This window comes from Ascaphus truei, chromosome 1 (assembly GCF_040206685.1).
Source record: "Ascaphus truei isolate aAscTru1 chromosome 1, aAscTru1.hap1, whole genome shotgun sequence".
In the NCBI taxonomy this organism is placed as follows: Eukaryota; Metazoa; Chordata; class Amphibia; order Anura; family Ascaphidae; genus Ascaphus; species Ascaphus truei.
The window spans coordinates 454,847,151-454,872,475 of record NC_134483.1 but is presented as its reverse complement, the minus strand read 5'-3'; the positions used below and the strand labels follow the sequence as shown (position 1 = coordinate 454,872,475).

Genomic DNA, 25,325 nt, shown 5'->3' with positions numbered 1-25,325 from the left:
CAACTGGACAGCAGTTTATATACCACAAGGACACATGATTGATTACATCTGAGTGTTATAGGTTTCCTAGTTGTAGAGAATTCAGAATGAACTAACTGTGGTTTTGAGGGTGTTATTGTTAGCTGCTAACTCTGGCCTTTGTCTCATTTTGCTATTTGTGATACCACAGTACAGATCTTATAACACAGCTCTTATCAATTTCATGACAAGAAATGTGTGCATTTAACATGTCTCTCCTCTTCCAGCAGAGGACACACAACATGAAATATCTAGCATACCACAGGGTTATAGATTAGTGTTTCTCAACGAGTGGGACGCAAATATCATCAAGGTGGTGTCCTGTTGCGCTGCCGTGTATGCGTACAATGATGAGGTACCCAGTAGTTGTTACTAGCTACTTTATTTACTTCAGTACATAGCTATAAAATGTAATGTAGCTCAGCTCCTGGAGACCTACTTTTCTTCCTTTGTCCTTGTTTCTTCTCTCTAGTCTTCTAGTCACCTCCTTTCCCTTTCCTCCTTGGAGGAGGGGTCAAAGATGAGGCCCCTTGCTTGTGATGTCAGGTTGCAGAGGTGATGCTCTCTACCTGCAGGACGCTACAGGTGGGACCAGGGGCGGATTGGCCTATTGGGAGCATTCAGGCTTTCCCCGATGTGCCAGAACTATGGGGCAGTCCCAGCATCTCCCCAGCAGCGGCGGCTGGCAGCTCACTGCAATTCTCTCCCTCCTCCTGTCGACACTGGAAGTTGGGTCCAATTTCTACCCGACCATAAGAGGTTGCTGCGGAGTACCCGGACCAGCGCAGGAACACAGCAGGATTGAGGCATCCTCTCCCCAGGGTAAGATTGTTGGTGTGTGTGAGGTGGAGGCGTGAGAGAGGGGAACAGATAAGGGAGGAGTGTAAGGGGGGAAAGAGAGAGAGAGGGGGGAGTGAAAGGGAGGCTTGATTATAGAGGCCCCATGCTCTTCTCCACAACAATTAAACTGATTGCTGGAGGAGAGCGCAGGGCTTGTGTGCCCTTATTCTGGTAAGTGTCTCTTAACGCAAAGCTGCCACACACCATAGCTTCTCCAGGTTAGATTTTATATTTTTTTGCTTTTCTTATGTAATTGTTAGATTGCTTTCTCTAAGCGATAGCTGTTTAATATAATACATGTATATGTAAACATACACTCCTTGAAAAAAGAGTTTTTTTTTATCATGGTGGGAGCTGGGTTCTTTTAAAAAAAATGGTTGATGGGACATAAGATGCAAAATGTTGAGAACCGCTGTTATAGATGATCGATTCCTCTCTTTCTATATGCATGTAGATCGATTCCTCTCTTTCTATATGCATGTATATATGTATTGGATGAATACATGAAAATGGCGATGGGCCATTCATATTGACCAGAAGAAAAGCTTACAACTGCAGTACCTGGAAGATCATTGGGGAGGTTTCATCCAACAGTGGATCGACAAGGTCTAAAGATGATGATATATACATGTAACCCCTCTTTACTTTACCTAAGACTACAGAAACTGTCACTGAGGTGAGGGCCTGAGTCCTGTAACTTGGGGTTTAACTCTTATAGTGGGTGGTACACAGAGTGGGAAGCAGGAGTTAATAGACACAACAAAACTGTAAGGAATTATAACAAACCTTATATTACTTATTCTATCATTTTGAACAGGGATACATACACAGGGCTTCCACATAACTATACCGTATTTCTGCAATCCTACTAAAACAAATCACTAACGCTGCGCCTCTGTCTTTGTATATTGTACAGTCACTGCATATTAATTCACATACCCTGTTGATCAGACAGGGTATATGTACAATAACCTTTCGTTGGAGCTCTGGACCGATGCAGGCTGCTGCGTCTTAGAGTTAATTTGAAAACATAACCTATGTTCCAATGCAAGGGTATCTCTTATTTTGCTCTGTCTGTTAAATCCTGATATTTCTTCTTTTAGCTATACAGGTTCAGCAGGGAGAGATGGAGCACTACCGGAAAAAATTGCTGGAGAGTGTGTTCCCAATAAAAATAAGGTTTATTAGATCAAAGCATGATAATAAGGATGAGCCCCAGGGCCCCCACCAACGCGTTTCGAGCTTCCGCTCTTTCTCAAGGATCACCTTGAGAAAGAGCGGAAGCTCGAAACGCGTTGATGGGGGCCCTGGGGCTCATCCTTATTGTCATGCTTTGATCCAATAAACCTTATTTTTATTGGGAACACACTCTCCAGCAATTTTTTCCGGTAGTGCTCCATCTCTCCCTGCTGAACCTGTCTACTACTCTGGAGAACCGGCAGCACACACCTATGAAGAACCCACTGAAGACCAATCTGCAAAAAGTGAGTGAATTACTCCAGTTAACACCACAGGAATCCTTTTCAATGTTATAGACCAGACACAAGCAAGTGTGAGTATTCATCAATACAAAGGTGTTACTCTTCTGGTATATTGATCTAATGGATGTGATGTTTCAGATTATAGATGGTCTATTATAATGTGGGATATCTCTGGGAATGGATTGATTTTTTCATTATATTATTACAACCTATATTGGTCAGGTCTATGTTAGAGCACCACACAGCTTTGTTTTGTTCTTTTAGCTATAGCTGTTGCGGTACTCCCTGAGGTGTCACGGTTCTTTGTACTGGCCAGAAAAATCCACCAGTCTCCTCACTCCATGGATCAGTCAGGCCCTTGCAGAGTGTTCTGTAGCAGCCTCACCAAATCAAAACAAACTGCCACCCCAGTCCCCTCAGCAATCCCTTCCCAACTGTAACCAACTGTCATTCCACTGGCTATGCACAGTCACATGGTCCAGTGGAATGTAATTCTTAAAGGGGCCATGTCCTGTGCTGATAGCAGACACAGGGGGTTACATCCATATATAAATACACTAACAAACAAAGAAAGATATCGCTAACAACTCTGTTTAGATAAATAGTATCATAACCAGTCAGTACCTATATATGGATAATAATCCACATAGTGAATGGTGGTGCTAATGGGAAGAATAAATATGAACACACACAAAAACAAAGAATCCCAAAAGAAGCACTCAGATAATAATCACAATAATCAAAATATATACCAACAAGTTACAAAATTACTTTAATAGAACAGATCAAAAGTCACAAATACAAAGATAAAAAACACAAAGACACAACCAAAAGACCTCCTAAAACATAACTCTAAAGACTCGCTGCAGTAGTGAAAATGACACAAAGCTAAAGACTTATCACTATAGATAAGATGACATTGGGAACAAACAGTACACACAACAGTTTTTTTTCTACAAATTACTTAATATAAATAATCATTTACAGCTGCCAAGTTCCAAGAATACATATGAGAGAACCCATGATACTGAAATCTATGGGGGTTATGTATGAAGGATTACATGGTAAAAAAAATGGTTCTATAAACACACACATACATACATACATACATACATACATACAGTGAGACTGACTGACTGACTCCGACTCCACAGAAGGTAGCATTCTGCCTGGGTGCAAAGTGCTGGGTACATCAGCGTCATAACATTTGTTTAGTTGATGCATTTGTAAATAATGTCCCTGCAGTATTACAACACAATATTAAATACAAAAGTATTTACCCTCCTATGAGACAATTGGGGTTATTCATTAAAGCGTGATAGTGCAGGTCTGACATTACCCCCAGACATTGACTTGAATGGAAGTTTCCATGTCGTAATGCCCGATTCCCACTATCGCAGTATAATAAATAACCCCTAATGATGTCAGAATACAATTAGACTGTCTGAGTGTGGAGAACGACCTGACACACCTCTGTATATACCGTATGTCTGATCAGGGTTCTCACACTTTTTATGCTATAACTAATTAGAGGTTGTTCATGTAGTGTTATTTTTATCACTACATTTAATATTGTCACTCTATGGCCTTTACTCAATATGCTGTTAATCTGTTTCCCTGTGCTGTGCTGGGACAAATATTATTCCAATTCATTTAAATTGAGCTGATCTTTTCCCTAGCACTGGGAAGTGGCTTTACTACAGAGAGAATAGGAACCTCAGTGTGAAGTTTCATCATCCCATCATCATTTATTTTTTAAGTGTAGCCATGTGTAAAATTGGTGTTACATATCTCTCTCTTGCTGGCAGTAATCCCTGGTAAGAAGGCAGGGTTGCCAGTAGTCATCATGGAGGTTTGCCCTCAAACCCTGTGATGTGTCATATGTAGCAAGGGAAGTGACAGCATGCTCTGTGTCCACTGTTAGTGACACAGAGGTGGGTCTCTCTGGAGCCTATATATTGCACAGCACTTCCTAAAGTTAGTGTGTTCATCCTGGGGTTGCTGCTGAGTCAAGGTTCTGTTATGTCTGGGTGAAGTGTCTGCAGCAGTTCAAGTCTGTCTGTCAGAGAGGCACGTGGCAAAGTGACAAGCTGATTACACGCAGTGTCCAGGGCTCTGGCAGAGCTGGTGGTCTACCTTAGGGGAGAGGTGGAAAGAAAACTTGATTAGAGAGCAGAAGGAACCTTCCTGGAGATGAACAACATGATAATGTGCGGCTAAGTGTCGGCCGCTATGATGGGCAGTCTGCCATATAACGTGCTAATAAAGATGCCCATGAGAAAGATACCCTTCTTGCCTTTGAATGGAGTTGCTCAGGGAGAAGATGCACCTAGGAGTTCTCTTCCAGAAACTCCTCCCTGCTGTCGTGGGGATCTGGAAGGGATGGAGGCGCTGTACCGGCTGTGAGTAGAACTCTGCACTACCTCATACGCCTGTCATGGTGAAATCCCCACTACCAACAAGCGGGAGACTCAGGAGTCCTGTGAGCCAGCAGGTGCACCACACTACACTGACATGTAACTGGGGCAGTTTCTCACATAAGGGGTCAGGATCAGAAGGGCCTGAGGGAAACACCGTTACATAAGTAAAACACGCCTCCACTTAAGGGGGCACCACCATTCTTTACAGTCAGTTTGAGAACAAACTAAAATGATATGCAATAATTTTTTTAGACAGGTGTAGCCCCTGTAAGTAAGAGCGGGCTACTTATCCTACTGGAGTAAGCCCTGGTAAGGGCAGGCGCCAGTAGTAACCATGGGTTTTCACCCCTTCAAGCCCTGCCTGGAGTGATGGAGGCAGGCCCCCTGACTCTGTGCAGGCCTAGACAGAGGGGAGGTCCTGCTGACATCATGACGGGCAGGGCTGACTCTATTTAGTGGGCTGTCCTGTGTGTGTCTGTTCAGTTGGTTCTGTGAGTTCGGGCTGTGAGTGAGTCAGAGCTGAGAGGAAGAGGTAACAGTTCAGAAGGCCCAGTTCTGTGAGGATGTCAGTCTGAGCTGGAGCAGAGTCTGGAGAGCAGAATGTCAGGACTGGCAGTCTGTGGAGAGCCTGGAGGGAGTATGTGGAGTGATGTCCTGGAGCGGAGGAGAGTGCTGGTCTGAAGTATAGTAAGACCCAGCAGAGCACATGCCTGACCTGAGAGGCCCTGCCCAACGTGAGAGTGATATTTGTAGGAGAGACCTCAGAGCCCCTCTAAGTAGAGCGGACAGGACTATAGAGGTGGACCAAGGCCCCTATATCCTGCAGGGACATAGTCTGGAGGAGAAGGAGAGGAAAGAAGGAGGGATCATATTTGGGAGCACTGCTGTATTGGAACTACTGAAGTGCATGAACTGCAGTGTACTACCTCAGTGTTACAAGACAATAAAGACACTGCTGCTGTTTTACATAAGACTGTGTGTGAGTTCTGGAGCATTCACCCTGGGACCAGGGTTCTTTCTCTGCAAGGGTCCTACCCCATATCCCTGGGGCTTATAGAGAATGGAGGCGCTGCACCGTTGCTAAAGAATGAAGGCCATTACCCCAGAAGCCTGGTCCCGATGTCCCCAACACCAACGCAGGAGACTCAGGCCCTCCTGTTCCAAGCAGGTACGCACCACCCAAGTACATGTAGCCAGTCCTCACTACACCCTAGATAGCGATCTGTGTCCAGGGGGGGGGGGGGGGAACATGGGTTACACAGGGAAAGACAGAAGGAAGAAATAAGTCTTACTCTGTGCCTGAAACAATGGTAAAGTGAGTATATACATGAGCTCTGGTGGTAGCGAGTTCCAGAACTGAAGCTGCACACGAGAAGGCCCGCCCACCAAGTGTAGGGTGCATGACCCTTGGCACAGAGAGGCACCCCCTCCCCCCATGAGGTTCTGAGATCATAGGGGGAAGTGGCACGCCTCAGTGAGTAAAGACACTGAATCTGACATTGAACCAGGGGGACATGGTTCTATTCCCAGTGTCGGCTCTTTGTGATTTTGGGCAAATCACTTTATCTCCCTGTGCCTAAGGCACCAAAAACATAAATTGTAACATCTTCTGGGCAGGGACCTGTGCCTGCAAAATGTCTCTGTAAAGCGTTACGTAAAACTAGCAGCGCTATAGAAGAACATGCTATTATTATTATCATAGCCAGTTTCTCTCCGAGGCATCAAAAGAGATAGGCATGCCGTTAGCCTTGCAAGGTTTTAAAGGCCAGTATGGCTAACTTTAACCAAATACAGAAGATCACTGGAAGTCAGTGCAGATCACGCAGGTTTATACATTTATTGCTATGGATATGTAAATATGGAGGGATGTGGAAAGTCCTTGTTCTGATGTTTATGAACAGAAAGGATTTCACAGTCAGGTGCAAGTACTTTTAAGTGATATGCTGTACTCTTAATATAAATGAATTCTCACGTCCAACAGCAGCCTCGATAGAATGATCCTATTCAATATGCTGTGAATAATATCTTTCCACTTACTGGAGATTTGAGTAACATTGAGGACATTCATTGTCCCCAGCATCTGTTTTAGTTTATTTTCATTCAATACAGAGATACTTTACAATATTCCATTTATAACCATGCTTTACCAATGTTGGGCTGCCTTTTTTTTAAAATTATCTTTGGCTAGTTTTACTCAATCAATGTGCCATGTCACCTATAGATGCGACATATCTGAAGGGGTTTACCATGGGAAAAATCTTTCCATGGGATGTTTGGGTCGTTACTTAAAGTGGGTACACCTCTTTGTTTATTTGTTTTATTAGATTTGAGGCAGGGGATCTTCGGAGCTGAACTGCGTTGATTTCAGCTCCAGGGACTCCTTGCTTCCCGAGATACTTACATAGGAAAGTGATACCAGTAGCAGCCCGGCTGGGCACACAAAATGTCTATTTAAAGGTCCTGCCTCCCGTGGGTCAATATGAAGTTGCAGCATCATCCTATTGGCCAACGTAATGCGGCACCTTTATCCAGCTGTGAGATACCGGCATGAACTTCAGATGTAAGAATCTCGGAGCGCAGGGGGTCTCCGGAGCGAAAATTAATGTGGTTAATGGGAATATACAATTTTCATTTTGAAGGCAACGGTCTTTTAAGCGCAATTTTGTATTCCAATTTCAATAATATGTAACCCTCATTATTTTCCTTAGACTGACTTCTAGATGCTAAGGTTGGGGTACAAGTCCTACTCCCCGTTATGATCAGTGCTATCCCACTCTATGAGCACGTGGCTTGAAGTCCAGACAACAGGACACACACCAGGCCTTTTGTAACCAGAATGTATTTATAGAAAACAAGGGCCGCCAACCGGGTGGGTCTGCTGGGGTTGGCGTACCAGGCCCGGTGAGTCTGGGGGGGTCTCGGCCAGCACTGCAAGTTGGAGCCAACCTCTGGCCAAGCCCCTCAGCCGCTGTTCTCGCGGCTAGGCCCTGGATCTCCCTTAGCAGCAGCCTGCATGACTATCCCTCTGTCCCACGCCGATGAGCCGCTCTGATGTCAACGCGCCAGAAGCGCTCTGACATCAGTGCTCTCTGCTACCGGCGTATGATAGGGAGGCCTGTCGGAAACTCGCGATAGAGGCATGCAGCTTGCTGCTGAGGGGAAAGTCGGGGTCCGGCCACGAGATCACCGGCAGCCGGACCTGACCAGAGGTTGAGCCCAACCTGCAGTGCTGGTTGCCAAGCCCCCACAGCCACTGGACCCGGCCTGATCATCCCCAAGGTTTTTTTTAATATGAAATGTGGGAGTCTTTTTAATATGTATTGGGGGTGGGGGTCTTTTTAATATGTATTGGAGATGGGGGTCTTTTTAATATGTATGGGGGGGCTTTTTTATATGTATTGGGGCTTGGGGGTATTTTTATATGTATTGGGGGGCTTAGGGGAATTTTTATATTATTGGTGGGCTTTGGGGTATTTTTATATGGGTTGGGGTATTTCTTATGTATTGGGGAGGGTTGTTTTTTTATGAGGTGTGTATGTATGTATGGGGGAGTTATATGTATTGTTTTTTTTAATATGTATTGGGTAGGTTTTTTTGTATGCATTTGGGGGGGGTGGGAGGTTGTATATATTTTGGGGGGGTGGGGATTTTTTTATGTATTTGGGGGTGGAAAGTTTTTTGCATTGGGGTGGGAAGTTTTTTGGAATATATCTTTTGGGGAGAATTGTGTGATGGGGGAGGGAATGAGTGAGTGTGGGGTAATTGACAGAGGGTGAGGAGAGAGCGGGTGAGTAAGAAAAGAGGGAGTAAGAGTCAGACGCAGGGGAGAGAAATACATGTGAGGCGGCGAGACTGAAGTAAGAGAAATATATGGGAAGAGGGGCGGGAGGAAAGAGGGGGCTTGTGAGGTTTGAAATGGGAGGGCGACTCACAATACCGCACAAATGGGGAGGTTGCTTAAAATATTTGTCCTGGGCCCCACTATTTCTGTTGGCGGCCCTTTAGAAAACACCTATTAACACAGATATCTATAAATATGCAGTATATATGATCCCCAAATCCCCACATACAGTCACAATACATATACACATACTCTACCGAGCCACTTTGACTCTGAAATAAAGGGCCAATGTGTGAGTGCCGGCACAATGTTGGAGCTCTTATGAAAGGGTATGTTATTGCAGCAGGCCGCCCTCTTTGCAAAGACTTCAGTACCATTTGTGCTTAGTGACTATCCCCTTTGCTGTTACTCATCTCTCTCTTAGTCTGGTAGGCAGTTGGTCCGTTTGTGAGGTGCTCGTCTCCAATCAGGAAGCGGACACACAGGGCTGAGGTAGGGATGCAGAATAACTGACCAGAGCCCAGGGACAATGTCCTGTTAGAGTATCAAGTCGATAAGCAGACAGGAGGTCAGGGCTGGCGGCAGTGATAAGTCTAGTAAGCAGGCAAAAGGTTAGGGCAGTCAGAAAGCAGCGAGGTCGGGGTCATGGTCCAGGTCAGCAACAGGGAAATCCAAACAGACAAAGGGGTACGGCTAAGGCCCCACTGCCTCAGACAGCGCACCCGCACTGCATACAGGCGGTGCGTTGAGAGGCACTTCATGCTATCTGCGGTCCACAGGGAGCATTTTTGCGTGCGGGGGCGTGGCCAAAACGGGTTAGGGGGGCACGGCCATGACGAGGGGGCGAGGCCACGATGGACACCGGCCAAATTAGCATATGTTTGTTTTCCCCTCTGAGTCTCATACCATATATGCCTCATACCACAAATCTTTGCACAAACACTTTCCCTCCCAAACAAGCCAGGCATTAACACAGGGTGTTTACATAGGAAGTGGGTCTGCAGAGGGGAGAGTGAAACAACACACGCACCCAGACTAGTTCCTGCTCAGTGAGGTGCCCCTCTGATTGGCCAGCAGCAAACTAAAAAAAAAAACACACGGAGCTCAGCATTCCCTCCTCCCGAATGAAACTGAGCCGGCCAAAAGTAAAAAAAAAAACAAACAAGCCATGACACACACACAACTCAACAGGTCGCCTCCCTCCCGTAGCTCCTTCCCTGCTCCCCTCCTCATTGGCTCACACGCGCACCATGTGACGCGTCAACGCTTCAGAACCCCATCTTCTGGTAGCACTGGCCGGCTGACGCGTCACAGCACGTAGTGAGCCACGGAGGGAGGAGGCAGCAGGGACCAGGGACCAACAGATTGCAGGTAAGGGGCTGGTGGCGCACCGGACGCAGCGAGACCAAAGCCTAAAAGCGTGACAGCATAGACAACAGGAACTGCAAATGTTAGAACTTTGCTCGGCGACTCCCACCAAGAAGTGAAGCTTTATATAGCAGGCTGCCAGTAATCAAAATGGCCAAATTGAGCAGAAAGGGCAGGCAACCTGGAAAGCCCTCACTGGCAGCAAAACCCAGCACGAATCGTGCAGAATCCTTACATTGTTCTCAGCTCCTCTTGGGGGGGGGGGGGAGGGGTTTGTGACCTCGTCACACAGCTCTGCAGCGTTGTCCTTCTCATGGTCTGGTCCTCAGGTAACTCTCCAAATTGGCACTGCAGCTCCCTCTGAGACTGTGACTGCTCACGCCCCAGGTCTCTGTAGTTCTGTATCCTCATGCTTCCCTCTCTGAACTCCTCCTCCCTTTTCAGCATTCCCCAGGTGCCCCGACCTCTGAACCTGTGCACTGATTGGCTCTAATGTTATGTGTCCCTCGCCTAGCTGCAAGGGTCTCTGGGACTTGTAATCATTGTCTCTTTACCAGCAACACACACACTAGAGAGGAATCAGTCTGGAGGCTGCATTTAACAGCTGATCCTGTTAAAAATTAGTAGCAACTGTGTATTTAATTTCAGTTTCTTTAACCAACTTAAATAAACTATTGAAACATATTTTGCGTTACCTGTGCAATTGTACAGAATGCCAAAAACATTGATTTTGTATTGAAATAAATTGAGGATTGGAATATTTTTTTATCTACATTGTAATCCCATTTCAACACATATTTTACAATAATCCTGAGCCCTAATTAGAATGTGAAATAAAATAACGCTTTGAGCAAAGAAAAACAGAAACAAGGTAACAGACAACTGATTCATTAGTATCGGGCTAATGTCATAATCATGAGCAATCTAAAGGCAATCTGGCTCATATTAAGCATATTTGAGTCAGTGATAACACTGAGATAATTATCCCTTGTTTACAGGTAGGAGTAAACCACATTTACCCAAAACACCCTTCCATATTATTATTCAAACCTTTATGTGATGTCTGCAATAACCCACTGACGAACAAAAAAACAAAGACTTAACAAATGTGTGCAGTATACAGGTCAGATACCAGAATCATTGATATCAGATTCATTGGTTCAAAATCCAAAGCAGATTGAATCTGTCCTAGAGGCTGTGAAGCCATCCTCCATGTGCTTAATAAGAGTTACAGTAAACTTCATTCATTTGAATGGGTGCAAATCTGTACAAGCAAGAGGAACACAGATTCACAGCATTTTGAACCTGGACCATAAAGAGATACATAGTAATCATGGCTGGTGCTGGTCTTCTCATCTCTAGAATAACCCCCTTTGCTGTTGGAACCTTCATCAAGCACCTTGGCTGGCAAGAAACACATCTGTTCTTATTGCAGTATTGTAGTTGTCCCTTGGAAAACTATGCAGTGTGTCATCGCTGCAGAAATAAAAGTAAAGTTTCTTGTGATTTAATACTACTTGTCACACTTTTTGGCTATACTCATAAGGGCTAGCTTGATGACATTCCAGTACCTTTTGATTTTTCAAGTGGTCAAGAAAGGGTGTTCAGCAGCATTCCAGAAGGAACACAGAGATAAAACTAACGCTACTACTGGTTCATTGAAAAATGCAAAGAATCAAATGAGGATTGGAATTTTATTTACATGGATTAACCTTAATAATAATGCTGTCTTGCTGGATTCAAAAAATATTTGATCTGAGTCCAAATTATAGGCTCCAACATCAATACCTTGAGTAATGAAGTTTCCATAGAAAACCATTCAGATGGTCAGCAATACACAAAACTTAGCCAATCGTTTGAACAAACTAGTGTGCAGAATGCGTCCCTTTGAAGTAATAAATAATGTATATTTTTCTTTTGACTTTTATTAAGTCCGTAGAGTTCATTCCACAGTCTCCAAACACATATATTTTATCATGGGCCCCTGCAGTTTACTTTAATTAGTGCGCCTGAGTGCTTTGGGAGATTTAGCCCTACTGAAAACAAACAGAGTCTTACCATCTATAAAACATTAGCTCCCTCTGGTTTATACTGATGCAGCAGAGGCTTGCTGAGAAACACATGGTGTAAGTAAACATTCATAATTGCATTAGAAACCTCTGGTGTATTGGTAATTCAAGCTTTATTTCATAATACTGTCACAGCGGTGAGAATGGGTTTACCAATCCTATATCCATCTGGGAGTCTATGAAATTCCAGTTTGTGAGAACCTTATTCAATTCTTTCCTTCAGCCAACTGCAATGTGATACAGGGCTGTCCAGAAGGCGCAGGGTAATGACACAAACTGTGGACAACAAAACAAGTCATAAGAGCTTAAACATTGCAGTTTGACCTTCACATATATACAAAGTTGTAAAAATAAACAAAGCTATTTTGGCATCGTTGTAAGCCAATATAATCAGATACAAGAATGAGAAGAGAACTTTGCAGATGGTTGGTTAGCTATCTCCATAGACTACTGAATAAATTGTGAAGACTGAGGCAACATAAAGAAGCAATTAAGGCTTATTCAATAAGTGGCTTCCTGTGCTGGAGGTGATTTTGGCCCCACTCAATTGAATGTAGCTGAACTCTTCTCCAGCAATGGGAAGTGCTTCACAGTAAATGGAGTAGGAGCCCAAGAAGGGTACACCAGATACCAGTTAACATATTAATCACTGAACTGTGACGTGATGATAAAGATAGAGAGCGAGGTCTTGGATGAACTAATGTAACCATTTTTATTTATAGCTAAAAAGTTGTTTTGTTAATCAATTCATTTTTTATACTTATTCTTGTATTTTGATGTGTTGTGATCTTATTTATTAGAGTTTTATTTTATTAAACATTTGCATTAACCATGCTGAAGTTAAAGCTCAATATTTGAGCCTTAATTATCAAAGCTACGTTATGTATAATGGTTTGGGTTATATTATTAGATCTTTTTGATTCTGCTTCTGAATGCCTAAAACAAAAAGGGTTATTGACAGATTAATGCCAAGGTGAGCTATGTATTTTTTTGGTACATTTTTGCTAAATCTCCTAGACTGAATGCTTTTCAATATAGGCAGTTATATTTTTTAAAGCAAATGTTACATATACACAAGTTAATCACCAGCCTGATTCACATTCTCTCTCTAAGAGCATGAATCACAAGGTGACACTTAGTACAGCAGCTATTCCTACTACTCACCTTAAAAAATATCTATATATTTTCTATTTACAATTGTGATGTCCTTTTGCTACTGTGTTTAGCAATGTCACCCCTTTTTACATTCTGAAGTTGCATTCTAGAGATATCATTTGCTGAAAGTTAGTCTCCAAGGGAAATTAAAATATCTGTTGCCATCCACATACAGTTAAACAACGGAGGTTGCCATGACCTGCTGCCTACAGCAGGGGTACGCAAACTACTGTTGCTGCGCCCCCCTGCATCCACTCCCCCGGTGCTCGCACCCCCCTTACATGCCTGTTGACGTCAGTGGGGTCATGTGTCGTGACTTCACGGGACGCGTTGCCATGGCGACGGGCACCAACATGGGGTCATGTGACATCACATGACCCGCGGCGTCATTGGACGCCGCATTGCCACGTCAAAGCGTCATCTGAAACCAGCTGAACCTTGGTAAGTTCAGTTGCAGAGGCCTCACGCGATCACCTGAACATTTAATTTAAATGCCTTCAGGAAGAGAGTGGGGCCTCTGCAAATGCAAAGCCCCCCCCCAAGAAAATCATGTGCCCCCATTCTGCGTATACCTGGCCTTCAGGATCCCTCCGCTTTTGTATAGATCTGTTTTCCTCTCCACATGTGGGTTGGAGCACTTACAGAAATTGACGTCACGTGCAGAGGTGGGGAAAGTTCCAGTCCAGCGTCAGGTTTAGGCAGAGTCTCGCCGCTTGTAGCCCTATGCGTTTCGCTGAAACAGCAGCTTCATCAGGGGTCGACAGAATGTATGACAGAATATTCCCACTTGTCTTCCTTAGCTGCAGACCAAGCAATATCCTACAGGTGTTTTTTTTTTTTTTTTTTTAATTAGTTCTGTACTATAAGAAAATACATGTAGCCTTTTTAAAAAAACAACAACTCTGAATTACATTTTTAGTGTATTATAAAGTTACAACCATTTTTTGTTTTTATAGTAACCATTTACAAAGTCACATCCCCTTGCTCTTCTGAAACAGGCTCTGGCACACACCCTTTTTGAACTCTGCCCTCTCTCTAGCAGTGCACCAATTGTATCTAGGGACTGCCTGGTTGCATGATCTTCCCCACAGAACTTTTCATCTCCGGTCCTCTTCTGCTGCACTGCCAATTAGTTAGCCCCCGAGACGGATATTCGCTGATCAATCACAGGAGAACAGATTGATTGGCAACTTAGCTAATTACTTAACATTGCGTGGATTGTATTGATGCACATATTAAAAGGGAACATTTTTTTTTTAACCGCTAAGGTAATGAAGTTGCCTGTAAATGCATTTTTATTGCATGTGATTCATGCCGGTGGCCTCCGGTGCTGATATTAAAGGGCATTAGTTTCGTGGACTCCTGGCATCAACTCATTGCAGGAAAAATGCATTTTTTTCCTAAGTCCCTCTCTTCGCTTCTCGGCAGCTTATCCCCAATTTCCTGCCAACTTTTCCTGGCGGGACGCTTTTGAGAGGAAATCTCTATTCTAGAGTCGTGATTAGCCTTGATAAGCTAATCGGGGCTACTAGAATGGCACGAGTTTGAAAACCTGCCGATAAGTGGCTTCTCGCCGCTCGTTTGGCAATTTTTGTTTTTTTTCTGGGGAAAAAAAATTGCCGTAAAGGGCTTTTATCGCCGACTTACCGGGGCTTACTGAATAGCAGTAGGCTTTTTTGGCGAAAAGGCCTCGAGCCGAGGTGCTGTGGAGGATTTATATGTTAAAAAGGGTGGAATTCTCTCTCTCCCTCTCACTGTGTGGCACACATACAGGTACACACAAAATGCTATTGTCTTCTCTTCTCTACAAAGTGTGAATTGTGTTGCCATAAAGTTAATGTGTATTTCCATGGCAGTGGGCACGCTAAAATAATTACAATATCCATAGCTCTCTTTAATCACTTTTATTGTTAAAGGGGTTTGAAAATATCCCAGATCACACGCAAAACAATTAAACAATAAAAAAGATAAGCTGTTTTTTTTTTAATCAAACCATTGTAGGGCAGTGTAGTTAATAATTTCAATTGTTAAAGAAAAAAAGGAAATTAAATCATGTGATTTGTTCCTGTAGCTACAATATTGAGGGATAATTTATGGTTTAATTTTCTAGCAGATGCCTTATCTAAATAACTGATCTTTTTTTTTTTTTTTTTTTTTTTTTTACCATAAACGTTTGCACAGTTTTAGTATATTCTTATACAGTCTATGCATCTATTCAAACTCACAAAATTATTTATTAATCCATTCAGCACCAGATGGACCTGCAACATACTACCACTTGGCACTGTAACAGTTAATTTAAACTCTGCAAAGTTACAGTGAAATGAGCAAATATATAATGGAACATGCTTTTCTATAATGAAAATGTAGCTCGTGTTTTGTGCTCTGCTCTGTGATGAGGTGAAACTTCTTTACAATTACACACTATTTGTCAAGGTGGCTGTGTACAGCTGCCAAGAAACTGAGATGTCTAACAAACAAAGCCGTCGGTTTAAACAGGGTGCCTTGCAGACTAGAACGGCTAGAGGGGAATTAAAATAGTGCTTCCACCAAATCCTCATTTTTATACCACAATAGGATACAATAGGATGATTGCCATTTGCAAAGTCACAATACTAGTGCGATTAAAAAGGCCTATCTTTCATCTTCATGCCCAGGGGCTTAGAGCTGGAGCCAAAAGACACAATGTTTTAACAGGTACACTGTGCCTGGGGAAAAACACATCTTCGACCACCTAGCTGGAGACATAAAGGGATGTAGGAATGTTTTAGGGAAGCAGTGGCCAACAAATTGTGCTTTGGTTCTTGACTGACAGTAGATTATAGGACACTAACTGGTGGGTGGCAGGTAAAACGTATGTCGCTCACTGAATGCACCTGAATATGCACTGTGCTTCTTCCATTGTCGGCAGCCGACTGCTGTACGTGAGAAACCCCGCACATGACTTGAATGAGTAACGTTTGTGTGCAGAAAGATTTTTTTGTTTCTGAAAGTGGTTAAAAGAAGATGTGACTTGCCTCTTGCTAATTAGTCTATTTATCAAAAGGTATAGGTGGATGAAAAGCTTGTTGCAAAATACATTGTCTTATACTAATGCACGTCTCACTAAAAGGATTCTATTTCATGCAATATCGTTTGACAGATTTCTTTCATGGATTAACGTCTTTGTGATCTTGATACAATCATTTATTAATCTGATGGGATTGAAGTACTGTGAAAAGTCTTACAAGTATTGCATGGTCATCAGAATTACTATATACACAGAAAATTCTGTTGCATCTTTTACTTTCTAATATTTCCACGTACAATTAGCTATATAAACAGTGGTAAAGCCATGAAAATAATGCATATTTAACCATTAATACACCACATCGTTTTTCACCCAAATGAATTTCATTTGGTAAAATAGGTGCCACTCAACTTTTTTAATGACTGGCTAATTTATTTACGGTAACATCTGACACAAGTTTCTGATAAAAATCTTGCGCTCTGAAAGACGGTTTGCATAAATTATGTCAATTCAGTGTATGTGTCTCCTTGCCTCGTTATAATTAACCATAGTTAATATGTCCCTTTCTTTTGCCCATGATGTCCCATGCGTTGTTAAGTATTCTAACATTACCCTTCTGTGTAGGCAAAGTTGGGATAACGCACACAGGAAACTAGTTTTGGGTACAACTTGGGCAGATTTGGGGCACAGGAGTTGTTGTTAGGAGCAGGCTACTATTTGTATATTAGTACAGGCATACCCCGGCATACTCACTTTAAGTACACTCGTGAGTAAGGACATATCGCCCAATAGGCAAACGGCAGCTCAAGCATGCGCCTGTCAGCACGTCCTGAATAGCAATACCGGCTCCCTGCCTGCACCGAAGCTGTGCGCAAGCGGGGAGACTATAGAGCCTGTTACAAATGCGTTATTTACATCAGTTATGCACATATATGATGATTGCAGTACAGTACATGCATTGTAAAGTGGAAAAAAGGTAGTGCTTCACTTTAAGTACATTTTCGCTTTACATACATGCTCCGGTCCCATTGCATATGTTAATGCGGGGTATGCCTGTATATGTATAATTTTCTTGCGCATACTTTTCGATACACAAGGACTTCTGATCCTGTGGAAGTCTGCAGATCAGACTGGACAAGATTTTCTGACTCCTGGAAATTACTTGTGCCTCTGATCCTCTCCTGACAGTGGGATTATACAAAAAACAAAAAATTGAAATAATGATGTATTAGTATAAGCAATCACGTAGTTTCATGTTAATTGCTACTAGACTGACATTTGTACCGCGTGGGGGAGGGTATCCATCTCTACACAGCAATAAGAAATTAATCCACGCATTAGTAAGCCACACATTAAAGAAAAGTGGAAACATAATAACAGAGGATCTGAAATCCTTCCTAGGTTACACGCACTACTAGCCAGATAAAATAACCGTTTCAAGGCGCGGACTTTTGGAGATAACATTGAGGTGTGCCACTGCTATGTCTCATCAGCCGTTTTAAGTAAAGAGCTGATTTAGATCCTATTGTGCTGTGTATGGCAGAACACTTAAAAGATTACAACTTTAATCTATTTAAGTAATAGTTTAGCTTCAATAAGGGTTTTTTTCCACCCGTCCATCAATCTGGTGTTTCTTTTTTTCATCTTACAAAAATGCTGAGAAATAATTAATAATTCTACTCGTTGTTAATCCCTTCAGTTCATGAGGGAACGGAAAAGTACTGCAAAATATGGGGAATTGGCTTTATCTTGCATAAATTACACCTATTAGGTTGCTACAATAAATGAATTCAGATTGCCTAAATGCACACCATGTGCAGTTTAACCACTCATATGCCCTCATATTGTTTTAACCACCTCTGCGCATTGCAGCTGTTTTTATTCTTTAGGTCACGTTAATAGTTATACCGTATGGGTCATAAAATAGGTTTTCTAGGTAGTTATTAGCAGCACTTTATAATTCCAAGTGCCTGCTACCAATTCATTATCAGGTCTCGCAATTTGGCCTTATTAGCCTAATATTGCTACTAGTTAGGCTTTAACTCTAGACATACTTATTATCTGGCTCTGTAGACACTAATAGGGTTTTCTTCTAATTTGGTGTTGTTGGTCTATATGGCACCTTCCTTACTTTTTAGATTGTGCACCAACAAAGAGGATCCCTGTTCTCTCGCTCTCCCTGTTCCCTATCTTATTGCATAAAGACCCAGCATGGTTATATTGGTCATAGAGCATTATTTGCAGATAGTGACCCCTTTTTAATGTAGAAGTTTTTAGGAGAACACATTTGTCTTCGGATTCAATCCTACAAAAGTACGACACAAAGCAATGAAACATTCTAGAATACAAAAAATATCGTAAGTGGAGACAACAACATTTTTCATCATGAATATATCTGTGTTGCAAATGCAAACCTGACTCCATGTGATTATGAGGTTCTGACCTATTTATACCTTCAAACTTTAATTATTGTGCAATCTTGTTCATCATAGCCCTGCGTTTATATTTGAAAGGGAAAATTAGAAACCCAGGATTGTATTGTAATCTCTTTATAACAGCGGTTTGTAAAACTGTTAATTATATCGCTATTTGGGCCACAGGGCTGGGATGGGAAGACTATAGACGAAGGCTTGGAAGAGGCCCTTAGATCCTATGTTTACCCTATCATTCCATCAGGTTGCCATAGAGTATGTGTACTAGCTGAGGTTAAGTTGCTGCTGCTGCTGCTGCTGCTGCTGCTGCTGCTACCATCTACCACCTTTACATACTGCCTGAATCCCACCTTTCCAAACCAAGTTGTTTTCTTTTGTATGACATATTTTTTCTGCATATGAAAGTGTATGGTAAAATGATAGTGCCACAATTAATCTCTGCCATTATGACTTATGGTGGCTTGCCCAAGATCACACGACGATGGTCTCTAACCTATTAAAACCTTATTCACACATTCTAGAGAAGCACTTCAACCGTAAGGCAAATTGTCCCCTCTTTTAAAAAACTGCATTTATCTGCACTCAAACATTAACGTTCAAGCTAAGCACTCACGGCAAAAATCTGTATGCATGCACTGAGCAAAAGAGCGAGGCCACATTGACTGAATTAATGCAGCAAATTCACTTGAAACCTTACATTCTTCATTCACTGATTATAACAGTCAAAACGAATGCAACAGAAGACATGCCGCTGTCTAGCCCTTTCGCTGCACTGGGCCACTGGTAGGTCTAATCCTTCTTCCTTGTCCCTCTCCTTTACACCTCCTATCACCTATAAGAACTGTAGGTCCCAATGAATGAAGCATGTGAAGAGAAAACAAATGTGCCATTAAACGTCTCTCCAGAACATTGAATGCTTCCTGATCCTGATCCTTTCCGTAAGCATTTAAACAACCTGAATAAATAAGGCCACATATTTGATAAGTGGAAGAAAAAGGTCCCAGCTTTGTTTTAACAACATATGTTAAAACATTAACTGCCCGCCAGCCCCAGCAGTACAGATTCAGAGCATTACCATTATATGATTGCCATTGGTCCTCGCCAGCAGATACACTTTGTTGGTAGATTATGATCTTGGAAAGATGATTACCCAATCACAAGCTCAGGAACCTGCTGAACAAGTCTAGGTACTGACCCACAGGGGACCGGGGAAGGGTGACTCACAGGGGTTGTACAGAAGTAGGGGTTGTGGAGCACAGCCAGTACAGTCCATCACCACCAACCAGATGGTTGCAGGGGGTTCCAAGGAGGAAATTGATGGGGGTTGTAGAAAAGTGGGGGGCAGTGAGAGCTTCCTATTACAGCTCCTTATCACTGGGGGCCCCAAAGGGTTTGTGAGGGGGGTTGCACCAAATTTGGGGTTGAGATAGTTTCCCATTACAGCCTGTCATCACAGGAGACCCCAGGGATGGCCAAGGGGGGTTGTACTAAAGTGCGGGGCAGGGAGAGCTTCCCATTAAAGCCTGACATCCTGGATCCGACAGTTTTTAAGGACCTGTGGAATAGTGATAGGCCAGCACAGGCCCTGACTGGTGAGGGAGAGGCAGAGAAAGAGAGAGGCAGTCAGAGCAAAAAATGCCAGAAAAGAGAGACAGCCAGCAAGGCAGAGACAAAGGGACAACCAGCAAAAGAAAGACAGAGAGGCTGAGAGAGTTTGGGAGAGACAGTACAGAGAAAGAGGACTGCCAGAGCCAGAGAGCAGGTCAAGAGACAGCCAGAGAGAGCAAGAGGGTCAGTCAGAAAGAAAGCCAGGCCATTAGAGAGAGACCTTAAGAGACAATCCAAGAAAGAGGCAGCATTAAAAAGAGCAGTAGCAAAAGGGAGATTGCCAGAGGGTCAGATAGGGCTCAAGAGGAATGGGAGCTAGACACAGCTAGAAAGAGACAGCCAGTAGAGACAGGTACCCCTGACTAGGACATATGGACGGTTCATCACTCCAGCGTAAATGCGGTATCTGTGAGCACTGGGTGGTCTATGAACCAACCCCCAATGCTCATTTTGAGGAGGGATGTGTAAACGTTTGTTGAAATCTAACTCATAATTAAAAGTACGGCTTTGTTCTATAATTGTTTCTATAATACTTAGACACACGCCATCTTTACTGTTGCATCTGTGTACTTAATATTCACGACTACATATGAAATATTACCATATAACTTACATTTTTACATGAGAAACGGATATCAGAGATTATACATAGAAAACCCTGTTTTTTGTTATCATTTGATTTGTGTAATCGCAACGGTTACAAATATCTATTTGAATTGCTATCAGGCCCAGGATTTCATATTTAATAACTTTACTCAAACCTTTGGGCTGTCATCCTGCCCACACCTCCCCGATACTGTATTTCACAGATACTCCGAAGAATGCTTTTCTAGGTATATTTAAAGGTTTATGTTTATTCTAGTGTCAGGACAGTCATATTTAAATTCCCCCACTTACAAAACCAGATATCCTTATCTCTAGTTACCATCAGAGCTGGATATCTTCTTGATGCACTGTTCTAATAAAGTCTTACACCAGACATTATAGCATAATAAACTGTTATATTTGCAGGTTGCAAACACGGACGGACAACGTTTCGGGGATCTGCCTTCCTCAGGAGTAATATTTGCAATATTTTTACCTGAGGAAGGGAGATCCCAGAAACGTTGTGCATTTGCAACCTGCAAATAAAACAGTTTATTATGCTATAATGTCTGGTGTGAGACTTTATTAGAATAGTGCAGCAAGAAGATATCCAGCTCCAAGTTTAACTATGTGGCAGAAGTGGGATCCCAGCCACTCTTCAACTTCCTGCACATTATAAAGAAAAAGGACACCCACTACAATTTTGTAAGAGGAGTGCGGTAGGATCAAAAACCTTTATCCTGACTTGATACCATCAGACCTATAAAACACAGGCCTGGTCACGATTTAACAGGCCATAAAAACAATTCTTGTATCTTTAGGACACTTTGTAACCAACGTGTTAGCCTCTTGTGTGCCAAATTGATTAAACTACTTATTACTTTCTGCCGTATTCATTACATGCCCAAATAAATCTGGTGAAAAAAATCTAGAAAAATTAAGTGAAAAAGAATCTTAAAAATCTTAAAAACATCTTCAGCTGCAGATGTGTTCAGGGAATCTAGTCCTGTGCAATGCTGCTTTACAAAAGTATAATGATGTTTTGCTCTTTGGCGCCTCCTAATGATAAAATGTTTGACATTTTTTGATTTGTCTAATCACAATGGTTACAATATCTATTTGTTATTTTTGAGAATATGTGACCCCCCCCCCCCAATATCTGCATATTTAATTAATGTACGCTTTTTGGAATACTTTCATAGCCACACCCCCTAATACTCTGCAGAACCATAAAGAATGCCTTTCAAGGTACATTTAAAAGGCTTCTGTTTATTCTACTGTCTGGGAAGCCATATTTCAATTCCTCCACTGGCAAAAACAGATGACCTCTATCTCTAGATGCCATGAGTCCTATGAAAACGATAAAACATATGTAGTTTCACCCCCTTCCCAACACATACTGTATATTTACTACCTCTTTTAGTCTGTTAACCGCTTCTATCATCTATGGAAGGCTTGTGTAATATGATCCATTCTTAATGTGCATGCCTTGAGTATATTGTATACTGTGTTTTATTTTCAATTATTGGCATGTATTTAAAAGAGTTTGGTATGTAGGAAAATGAACGATAACAAGGTCTTTGCCATAGTCTGTTTCACTGTGTGAATGTTAAAATCTATTTTGCAGGCGCTATGTTAACTTTATAGCTTCCAAAAATACAGTGTAACCATTCTCTGTCTTTCATCCTTGGGCATGACAGAGATCTCAGTTTTTCTCATTGAAAAATTTGGTAATCCATGTATTTGTGGAAAATACATATAAGTTCTCTAGTTTGCTGTGAACTGTTAAATGTACCTATTCTTCCCCAGCTCTGTGGCTTGTAAGTCTCCATATAAGGAAGGCCAATGTTGGAGAACAGGTCTTGTTCTGTGCTACAGAGCAATTTATGTTCACTGCTGAAGAGCAGGTATTGTTCATTGCCAGAAAAAAGGGCTTATTCAGGGCTAAAGCAGAAGCGAACTTCGTTGTAGAAAGCAATTCTAGATAAGGATAGAGAACTAGGCTGGAATAATGCTGAAGTTCAGGCTTAAGTAAAGGATGAGTACAGGACTATAGGGAAGCAAATTACTGGGTCAATGCTATGCCAGATTTCATTTCAAGCTAACTAGTGTTTCATAATGAGTATTTGTTTCTGTTAGTTCTTAAAAGTTGCTGACCAAGGTACTGCAACTGCAACACTAAAATCTGACTATTTCCAACCCTGCACCTATCTCGACTATTATAACCCTAACTATAGTGACCAGATAAAAAAGAAAAAGAAAATTTGTTACCGTTCTCTGATATAATATTAAAATTACATTTTACAATATGGGAGGTTGCGCTCTCTCTTTCTTTTTCTTTTTTACTACAGTTTATATCCGGACATGAGGGTTGGTTCGGGCGAAGAGAAGCTGCACACCCATATATACCATCTTTTTTTGTTTGGACTTTTTTACTGCTGGACTATATGTTTGTCTTTGTAAAGAAAAAATAAAAGAGTGGCGCCGAATCAATAACACAATGTAAATGAAATTTATCAAATTAAAATAAATAAACAATACTTACTGTATAGTCCCGCAGCTAGAGTCCAAGGAGGTTAATCAAATTCCTCCACAAAATAATGTTTAGGAAGAAATAGAGTCCTTCAGTGCATGTTTTTTATATCTTTATCTCCAGTGTATATATGTGAGAAAAGAAGAAAAAGAAAAACACATACCACAAACAAGTGGTGTAATATAGGTAGCTCTCACTAGGTGTACTCCTCCAAATTACCTTCAGTGGTGTCTTTAAAAATAGAGAGGAGAGGGACATAGCATAATAACATTTTATTCACAGTAAAATAAATAAAGATAAAAGGTGCACTCACAAACGGCCAAACACAGAGGCTTTGTGGATTGGCTTTCCAGCGTACAGTATACTCTCTGATACAGTCTCTCCACGTTGTTCCCTTCTCCTGGGATATCTGCGTAGTTGCCATCCCATCTTCCAGTTACCAGCTTCCTATCATGATATGCAGAGGCTCCTCCAGGCTTGTGCACAGCCTGGTGTAGTCTGCCTGGTCTCGTCCCTCGTTCAGGACTAGGTCTGCGCATGTGTGGATGTCTTTGCTGGTTCTTAGCGCTGGTTGGGCAGAGTACTGTCTCCTTGAGGTACGGTGGCTCAGAGTGACCAAAACAGATCAAACACGTTTCGCCGGTTGGCTTCCTCAGTGATGTGATGTGTCAGGGGTAATACAGTATATTTATAACGATTCTTGGTCCGGTCATTATTACTTACAGCTGTTAGTTCAGTTCTTTATTCAGCTGTTTGCATATGGTTCCTGCGATTTTAATGAATTGACCCAATGCTTAGTAATGATAATTGTTGCTACAGATGGCATAGCCACATAACAGGGTTACATCTATATATACATAATACAACACCAAAAGTAATATAGTAATTTAAAAAGATCAATCGTACATACTATAAATTGTCAGAGACATTATTACAGATTAAAATGAAAACGGGAGATATTCCTCTATAATGTATCTATTTAGCCATAAATGTAAGAGCCAATGAAACAATAGGTAAAAAAGTCAAGCCATGGGACATAAAATACATATTAAAATAATAAATACTAAAAAATCTATCTTCAGTAGTATTAATATAAAATATAATACAAAATGTGTAAAATTGGTTCTAATTTTGATATGACATGAAAAAGGGATAATACAGGGGGAAATCAGAGAAAAGCTGTGATCTCCATATCTATATTTAACACAATTGGGGCTAATGTTTGCAAGGTAAAGATCCAAAATGTTTGTCTTTGTGACATTTTTTAAGGCTTGATCATTTTTGATCAATATACATAATAATAACAACAATTTCTTGCTGTTTTTAATACCCTTTAGGATATGAGCGCTAGCTGATCTAATTTTTTGGGGGGGAAGCACAGGTCCTGCGAAATAGGGGAGTGGACGGAAGTGGAAGTTGGCCCTAACTTCCAGATGGGCTCAACATCCGGCACCGGCCAGCTAAGAACAAGACTTAACTAATTTGTCAAAGCAGAAGGACATGAGAAGAAGTTACCCCCACAAGCCAGTATGAGTTTAACTCCTAGAATGTTTGTTTCCTTCCCACTAATGATGTCCTGCATGTTTGTTTTTAAATGTGTGTTACCTTTAGATGGCACTGAGCTCTGGGGAAAGCCTCATTTTAACTTCCCGGGCACTTAATATTTCAAATGCTTAAATCTGTTATACAAAGCATTGGATTTAACAAATAAAAACAGTGTTTGAAAGAATAAGAAAAAACATTACATTTAAAAAAAATTGGATCAACAGGGGCTACTGCTTCATGGACAAATGGACAGAATAAACATATTAGCAGTATGTATGTATGTATGTATGTATGTATGTATGTATGTATGTATGTATGTCTTTATTTATATATCGCCATTAGTGTACATAGCACATCACATTAGTAATACACGTGACAATCATATATGTAATGCATATATCACCCCCCGCATCCCCAATC

The 25,325-nt window shown here is 41.8% G+C and overlaps 1 long non-coding RNA gene across 1 annotated transcript; it reads left to right on the top strand.

Annotated features, from left to right (window-relative positions):
• The first annotated feature begins 986 nt into the window (after positions 1-986).
• LOC142471859 (uncharacterized) lies at positions 987-25,009 on the top strand. Its single transcript, XR_012789546.1, has 3 exons — positions 987-1,076; positions 1,313-1,534; positions 24,698-25,009. It is a non-coding gene; the product is annotated as an uncharacterized LOC142471859 (long non-coding RNA).
• Positions 25,010-25,325: the final 316 nt, after the last annotated feature.